Here is a 9,204-nt window from a genome sequence, read left to right on the forward strand (position 1 = left end):
TTATCATTATTATTATTATTATTATTATTATTATTATTATCGTCATCATCATCATTATTGTTGTTGTTATTATTATTATTATTATTATTAAAAGAGCACATGCAAATATATTACCATCCTTCTTTTGTAACTCAGAGGGAAAGAACGCTAGTGTAGGGAGACTATCAGTTATTAAATCTCTCGTTCTCTTCATTTTTTCCCTCCCTCTTTCTCTCCTCTTTCTCTCCCCCTCTCTCTTGATCCACTCACGCCACATTTGTCTCCTTCTTAATTACTTGCTCACTTTTTTTCAACTTTCTCACTTTCATCTCTGTGTGTATATGGGTGTGTTTTCTCTCTCTCTTGCTCACTGTCCCTGTCTTTCTTTAGTTTTTTTTTTCTCTCTCATCTCTATACTTGCATATGCATGGGTCTCTCTCTCTCTCTCTCTCTCTCTCTCTCTCTCTCTCATCTCTGTATGTATATGGGTATGTGTTCTCTCTCTCTCATGCTCACTCTCTCTCTCTTTTTTCTCTGTTTCTCTCTCTCTCTCATTTGCCTCCCTCCCACACCCAGACTTTCATGTCATTAAAAAAAGGCAGAGGGTAATTTTGGGGAGGACTGTTGTTGTTATTTTTGTTGCTTATTTTTGTTGTTGTTGTCATGCTCACGTGGTCAACAGGTGAGCAGAGACATACACTACTCCTGATATTGTGTATTGGGCTGGAATTTGTACACCTGAGATCAGTACCTGGAATAATGTCTGTTTTCTGTACTCTGTCTTTTTGGCTGTAGTTTTCGTTGTCTGCTTCTAGTCTGCTCTTACGTCTGATTTTGTGTGTGTGTGTGTGTGTGTGTGTGTGTGTGTGTGTGTGTGTGTGTGTGTGTGTGTCTACCGTAATTTTCCTTGCTTGTTCTTGCTCTTGGGGTAGAGGGAGCTTCTGGATACATGGGAAGTAGAATACCATCTCCGTATTTCGTGCGTATCGTGAGAAGCGATGAAAGAAGAGGGGGTGATGAGGCTGGGAATACCACTGCCCTCAAGATTGGGTCTCACGCATATTTTTGACTCCGAAAACGCCATCTCTAGCAACGCCGACGCTGCTACTCTCTGCCTTAGTGCTAAATAACCATCTTCTTGCTTGGGGCTAGTTTTTCCTTCCTTCCTTCCTCCCTTCCTTCCTTCCTTCCTTCCTTCTCTCTGCTCTTCGTCTCCCCCATCGTCTTTTTTTTTTTGCATTTTTTTTCTCTGTTTAGTTTTCCGACCGTTTGCTTCATGTCTGCTCTTCCATATATTTTCTCCATCCCTCTCTGCTTCATTCTTCTCTATATCTGCTTTTGGTCTGCCCCTCCGCCAGTCTGCCCCATGCTCCCTAACATCTGCCGCTGTTCCAACCATCTGTGTCTTGTCTGCTCTTCCACGTGTTTCCTCCACTCCTGTCCGCTTAATTCTGGTCTGCTTTTTGTCTGCTCCTCCGCCTTGTCTGCCCCAGCCTCCCAACCAGCCATCTGCTTCTTGTCTGCTCTTCCACTTGTTTTCTCCACTCTTGTCTGCTTAATTCTTGTCTGCTTTTGGTCTGCTCCGCCTGGCTGCCTCATCCTTCCTGTCATTTGCCTCTTCAACCATCTGCTTCTTGTCTGCCCTTCCACTGCCTGCTTCATTCATCCATGTGTCTGCTTTGGTTTGCTCTCCTGCATGTCTGCCTCAGCTTCCTTCTCATCTGCTGCTGTTCCAACCATCTGCTTCTTGTCTTCGTTTCCACATGTTGTCTTCACTCCTGTCTGCTTAAACCTAGTCTGCTTTTGGTCTGCTGCTCCGCCTGTCTGCCTCATCCCCCCTATCATCTGCTGCCGTTCCCAGAAACTCCTAAACAGTGAGGAGAGAATCGGAAAATTAAGGTTTGTGAGAGTTTATGAATACGCAGAACTCCCCGACACAACAAAAGTGAAGAGTATTGGAATATTAACTTTGGGAAACACGATAATTCTGATCCTGATATTTGTGAAGGTATGAGATCAGGGAAGGGGTTGGTGTGACTCTCTCTCTCTCTCTCTCTCTCTCTCTCATCACCCTTCCTCTTGTCCGCCGCTACTCTTTATTTCTCTCTTTTATCTCCCTCTTTTAATTTACCAGCTTAATTGTCGTCATCTCTTTATTCATTATTAATACTTCTCTTTTATTAATCTTCCTCTCTCCATATCACCCTCTCCCACAATTTTTTTCAGCATATATATTTCTCAATCCTCCTCTCTGTTATCCCTATATCTTATCTCTTCCTTTAATTGATTCTTTTAGTACCTTTCATATTTCAAGCTATTATTTTTGTGTTTTTCGATTCTATAATTAGTCTTCGTCTATGTAGGAGGTGATTTTGGAGGTGATTTTGAGTTCGAGAGAGAGAGAGAGATTAAAGGGTGACCGGACATATCTGTGTCATGTACTTTGCAGTCAGGGTAGTGAGTCGATCTACTGTCAAATTATTATCTCATGTCGGTTGTATTAAATTATCTACATTCTCAGCCTAGCCTCGACCCCCGACGCTCAGAATCTGTTTGTGTATTTTATGTGTTATGCTGTCTTTAATTTGATTGTTTTGTGCTTTATTGATTTATTGTGTTTTCTTGTTTAATTTCTTTGTTCGTTTCTCTTTATTGGTCTTGCTTTCTTGTTTAATCTATTGTTTATTTGTTTTTCTGTCTTTATTTATTTACCATGCTCCCTTGTTTCATATATTTGTTTATTGGCTTTACTGTCTCTCTCTTTGTTTTCTTTATTTTGCTCTCTTCTTAAATCTCTCTCTTTGTTTTGTTTATCTTTCTTCTTTAATCTCTTTCGTCATTTGTTTTACGTATCTTGCTCTCTTTTATCCATCTTCCTGTCTTTTTCTATTCCCTGTCTCTTGCCTGCCGCTCTCCCCTTTTCACTTGTGTCTCTGCACGCCAATTCCTGCCTGTCTCTCACTCTCACACTTTCTCCAACTTGGTCTGTCTATCTTTCTATCTAGCTGTCACAATCTCTATCCTACTGTGTATCTATATGTATCTATCTGTCTGTCTCTCTGTCTATCTGTCCATCTATGTCTATCGATGTATCTGTCTATCTGTCTCACATAATCTCCGAATCTGTTTATCAGTCTCTTTCTATCAAACATAAATATCTGTCTCAGTATCTATCAGTCTGTAACTCTCTCTCTCTCTCTCTCTCCCTTTTTCACTCCACTTACTACCCTCTTTTCGCTTCACTGTCGCCCTTCTCGCTCAAATTCGCTTTTTCCTCTCTCTCTCTCTCTCTCTCTCTCTCTCTCTCTCTCTCTCTCTCTCTCTCTCTCTCTCTCTCTCTCACTCACTTTTCCTCGCCGTTTTTCCCATCGCTCCTCCGTCCCAACGAGATTTATAAAGCCGAAGACAGAAAATTTTGTTGACATGTTTGGAATGATTCCCTCGTCGAGCCGGCAGATTACAGAATCAAGGGGGGACAACACGAGGCCACAGAGGCGAATCCCACCCCGCCACCCGGGCCTCGATATCGGGTCTTGCGATAAGGGGAGATAAGGGCCGATTCGCCTTGCCCCGGACCAAAAGAGCAACCGGGGCTACCTAGTTTGCTTTCAGATAGAAGCAATTACTTACAAACTCCGGCCGTGATGCGATTTTGGACCCTAGGCATCCCCGGGTTTAGGCTGGGTCTCGCGTCGCGCCCACCAGCCAGATGACTGGACAAAAACGAATAGAAACTCAGTTTGTCGCGGGAGTTTCGGGGGGATTTGAAAATTAAGTTCCAGAAAAGATGTTTTTGGTGAGTTTCCAGAGCCGGGAGATTGTGTGATGTCTCTCGTAACCTTTTTATAACGCTGCCTCTGACTTGACCCACGCAGCCATGATTACAACCCCGTGCTGACCCAGGCTGACTCTCTCTCTCTCTCTCTCTCTCTCTCTCTCTCTCTCTCTCTCTCTCTCCCCTAATGGTAGTAATGTATTGCATGTATAAGTAACATCAAAATATCCTGCTGGTAAAGTAATTTGTGATGGTTGTTGTAAATAATGAGTCGTAATACATCTTCATAAGCGATTTATTTTGTATATTACTTCCTCACACTGTTTTATATACATCATTTTAATATCGACGAAGTTTATATCAATTACATACGAGAGGATAATGAGATGTATTATGTAAGAATAAGTTACTAACGTAAAAGTTATGCGAATTCATGAAAGCCGCTTTGAATACTGCCCCCCCCAAAAAAAAAAAAAAAAAAATCAGCTGGTTAATTAATTGCATTGGTGATTGAGTAATATTAAAAATTTTAGGTAGAAAAAATGAAAAAGAAAAAAAATGTGGTGTTGGTAGGGTGGGTTGATAATGACGTGAGCTTAACATGTTCATTGGTATTTAACGTGGTTCCGGGAAGTGCTGGTGGAGAGAGAGAGAGAGAGAGAGAGAGAGAGAGAGAGAGAGATGCTATTCCTCAGTTACTCTTATTCGCTTACAACATGGAGAGGGGGAGAGGGAGAGAGCATGCTGCTGTCCTTCGCTCACTCTTACTCACTCATACTCACAAGTGGAGAGAGAGAGAGAGGACGCTGCCATCCTTCACTCACTCACTCACACACACTCAACTCACACACAACTGTACTCAGACCCACTGTATCTTTAGGCAGAAGAGGGACGCCTTCACGCGCTGGCACTGATGTATCCGGAGTGTGGAGGCTGCCAGGAAACACACACTCCCTTCAGGCCCTTCCCTATCCCCCAAAAGGAAGATGGTGGGCTGCAGTGTTGACGCGAATCCTACTTCCTGGTTTTGTCAGGTAAGTAATGTTTTAGTATTGTTCCTTAGGTTGTAATTTAAGTGATTTGGGAGATTTCGCGGTGCCTTATCCTCAGCGATTTATTTTGCTCATTACACCCCATCTCAGTCCCTGTCTACCTGTCTGTTTGTCTGTCTTTATCTGTGTCTGTCCATCTATCCATCTGTCTGTCTCCCTGGTGTGAGAGATTTAATCCCAGAGTTTATTGGGGATGATTGGGATAGAAATGCATCCATCATTCAATCTGCCTACGTATCTGTCTATCTCTCTATCTGTCTCTGTTTTCTATCAACCTACTTTCCTGCCTGCATAGCTACCAACCCATCTGCCTATCTATCTATCTATCAGTATACATATCTATTTTCTGTCTACCTGCCTAGCTGTCTGTCTACATATCTATTTTCTATCTACCAGACTATCTCTCTCTCTCTCTCTATCCACCTATCTATCTGTCTGTCTGCCTCCGAGTTCATCCAGGGTGTGCGATGCAGAAATGCCTCCAGGCCCCTCTATCTCCACTTCCTCTCTGCCTCCCATTCACCCTACCTTAGTTTATTTTATCTGAGCATCTGTTATATCTTTTCCTGTATATCCCACTACCCCATGTGAACAACTTTCAGCTTTTTCCATTTCTCTTACCCTTCGTTTTTATTTTCATTTTTCCTACCCTGACATCTAAACTTTATTAAATTTTTTCCTATCTCCCGTGGAATAGGTACCCTTGTTTGATAGCTTGATGTATATTTATAAAACGAAGAAAAAGAAAGTTCAGGGGAGACCATTCTTTGCCTTTCTTTGTAGTGTATATTTCATGTCATCAGTTCACCCCCTTCTTTTTTCATATATTCCTATTTTCCAACTTGGTTTACTATATTTTTCCCTTCTCTAATAGGACAGATACTCTAGTTAAATATATTACGATTAGAATAACTTAGATATCAACTTTATATCCCATCGTACAACAATCATACCCGATAAGAATTAGAAGATAAGCTACTGTTTGTATTCCTTTGCGTTTCCTGTTTTTTTTTTTTTGTTTTTTTTTCTCACGAAGCTCCATTCCCAGTCACTGTGTTTAGCCTCTTTCGGCCATTTTTTTTTTCTACCTCCTGATTATTTTATTCGGTTTGGGAGAGTCTGTTATCTCCTTCCACCCTCTGAATGATATAGTGTGTAAGTAGGAAGATTAAATTGGAAGAAGATTGTACCTGGGATGGTGCGTTTACCTGTATGAGAAGGCTTAGAACTTCAGTGCTTATGTTTACGTGCATGAGGAGGCTTATTATTTCAGTGCTAATGTAGTCATGGCAACGCTAGTTTGGCCACGCTTTGCGCATGTTAACTATTGACTTTAATTAACGTATAAAACTCGAATCGTGTTCTGCTAGAAGTGTGTACAGTATGTGAAAATAGTGTGCTTGGCATTGGGAGAATTTTAAATTATATCTCCTTTGGACGCTACCCAGTTAAATTGACGAACAGGCAGTAGGTCTCATTAGCAGTAGTTCATAAGCTAATTATTTATGTAGGAGTACCCTGTTGAAACGTGGCATACAAGAGAGGTTTATTCAGTGATACCGGGATTTGTATTTCTCAGATGGACAAATATTTCGCAGATGAAGGCCTTGTATGATTTTTTTTTTCTATTCTCGTACATCATCCAGTGACCTTGCACGGGCGACGCAGATAACAAAGCAGAAAAGAGTGTATCGAGAGGAAGGAGGGAGGTGAGAGAAGGCGAGAAAAATGTGAATGAGTGTATAGAGAAGGTGTGGATGCTGAGAACAATGAGTGATGAGGCGGTAGGTGCTAGTGTGAGATTGGGTCCCTCCAGCGGCGTGTGTGTGTGTGTGTGAGAGAGAGAGAGAGAGAGAGAGAGAGAGAGAGAGCCTGGTCCCCTCGTGCCCTACCGCCCTTGTGTCTGGTGCCCTAATCCACTCTCTTTTCCTACCCTTCACCCTCCCTCTCATACCCTTTCCTTCTCGTCTTCTCCATTCCCCTTCCCAGTCACCACCTGAGTTTCTCCCTTCCTTCCATCTCTTACTTCTCCCCTTCTAATCTTTTCTCCCATCACATCCCATCTCCCCTACCGTCATCCCATCCCCATCACACCCACTCCTCCCCATCAGCATCCGTACTCCATCTTTTTCAGTTCACATTCCCCAGCTTATTTCCTCCATTCTTTCAAGACTCCCTACCTCTTTCCTCCTCCATGCTCCCTCCATCTTACCTTCCCCTTCCAGTATCCCCTTCCCATCCCTACCTCTCCCTCATTCCCTTTGTTCTCATAAGTCGTCACACCCAGTTTTCCTCTTCATGATTCTCTCTCCTCTCCTTTTCCCCTGTCTCTTCTCTACCTGACACCATCCCCTCTTCTCCACCACCTTTATTTCTCATCTTCTCATTCTCGTGTCTCTCTCTTAATCTCCCTTCTTTCCTTTCCTTATCTCCCTCTCTCCCTTACCACGTATCCCTCCATGTTCTCGTTCCTGCCCCAGCTCCCTCTCCCTTTCCACACCCCTTCCCCCAAACCTATATGTTTCTCATTCTGCATCATCTCTCTCTCTTTTTTTTTTTTTTTTTTTTTTCATAAGCCCCCCCCCCCCCCATCTCTCTCTCTCCTTCATCACTGTCCCTCCTCCCGCCTCTCCTTCCATCACCACGCTCCCCCCTCCCCGCTCTCCTTTTCCACATCCCTTCTCCCCAGCCTATATCTCTCATTCGCTCTCATTCTCTCTCATTCTGTCTCCCCACCCACCTCCCACCTCCACCAGTCTCCCCCCACTCCTTCCTCTCCCCCTCCACCTACCCCTCCCTCGTCCTTACCCTCATCCCTTCCCTATCAATACCTCCTTCGTTGTCATCTCCCACTGCAATTTGCAAGCGAGTATTGATGGCAGTTGTGTGGTGTAGTGTTGCAAGGGTGGTTCATCTTGGTAGTGGGTATTGTGGCGGCTGTGAGAGGGGCCGGGGCTTGGGGGAAATCTCACACCGCTGCTTATTTACTCTCAATGCCGGGGTTATTGGAAGGAGAGAAAGAGGGAACTGGGTAATATTCCTGATTTTTTATGGCAGATTTTAAAATTAAGAGTAGGTATGTGTGAGGGTTATTTGCTGCTTAATTTTATGTATTTTTGTTTTGATGGTGTATTAACGAAACTGAGGATTGTGGTATTGCCTTAAGATTTGTAAGTTAATGATTAGGAATGATTTTGTAGCTCATTAAAATATACTCATAAACAGAGAAACTTGTAATATTAAAAAATGAGGACATAGTATTGATATTGTAGGTTATTTTAAATGATTTGTCTCCAAAAGGAGTTATGTTATTTCAAGTACAGGTGTTCCATTTGTAACGGTCAGAAATTAGGGTCTGCCTTGCTCCCTTGTGTACTCACTTTTACAGATACATCTGTAACATGCCAGCGATTGCGAGTGAAGAGCTGAGAGGAAGAATAAGACTTGAATGTATCAGTGTTGTGATGAGAAGGGGTTGAGTGAGATGGTTTGGCCATGTGGGGAGGATGGAGGATGACAGCTGGGTGCGGAGGGTAAGAGAGGTGAATGTTGAGGGTAGGGTTGCGATAGGTGTTAAGTAGGTAAGGAGTTAGCTTTTTTCTTTTTTTTTAAGGTTTGCCTAACAATAAAGACATGCTATAGTCCCTTGAATATTATGACCGTGTGTGGGTGGGCGTGGGTGTGGGTGTGAATATGTTCTTGCTAATTCCACACGCTTTTAATCAACTGAAGGAGGACCTCAAGCTGTGAAGAGGTTAAGGAAGGGCATATTTAACTCATCTACTTCGAAACGTCTCTCCAGATCAGATAAAACTGTGAGGAGATATCAGGAATAAACTAAAAAGGACGTCCGCGGATCAGTGGGGATAAAACAGTACAGTCTGGTTCCTCTCGTCATTCCTTACTCACTGAATTCTAGGATGAAGGCTTAGGCACCGGCTGAGGCTTGGCTAGGGTCAGTAATGTGCTTGGTGTGTGGTAGGAATAGATTGTTGTGTGGTAGGAATAGATTGTTGTGTGGTGGGAATAGATTGTTGTGTGGTTGGAATAGATTGTTGTGTAGTGGAAATAGATTGTTGTGTGGTGGGAATAGATTGTTGTGTGGTAGGAATAGATTGTTGTGTGGTAGGAATTGATTGTTGTGTGGTAGGAATTAATGTCCATCGAGAATAATTACCCAAGCCGGATGAGCGCGAAGGGATTGCGTATCTCAGAAATAAATTAAAAAATAACCATTAAGATTCACGGTTCCTGTCCATATCAGCGTTTAGGTAGTACTCGAAGATGGCCTGGTCGACATAACAGTTTTTGGTAGTTAACTCTTGAAATTTTAATAAGTTATACGCTTTGTGAACTTAACAAGAGACAGGCATGAAAACGTGGAACGATGATACCGTA

Source organism: Coenobita brevimanus, chromosome 25, assembly GCF_032717465.1.
Source record: "Coenobita brevimanus isolate Jiangsu-jjx chromosome 25, ASM3271746v2, whole genome shotgun sequence".
In the NCBI taxonomy this organism is placed as follows: domain Eukaryota; kingdom Metazoa; phylum Arthropoda; class Malacostraca; order Decapoda; family Coenobitidae; genus Coenobita; species Coenobita brevimanus.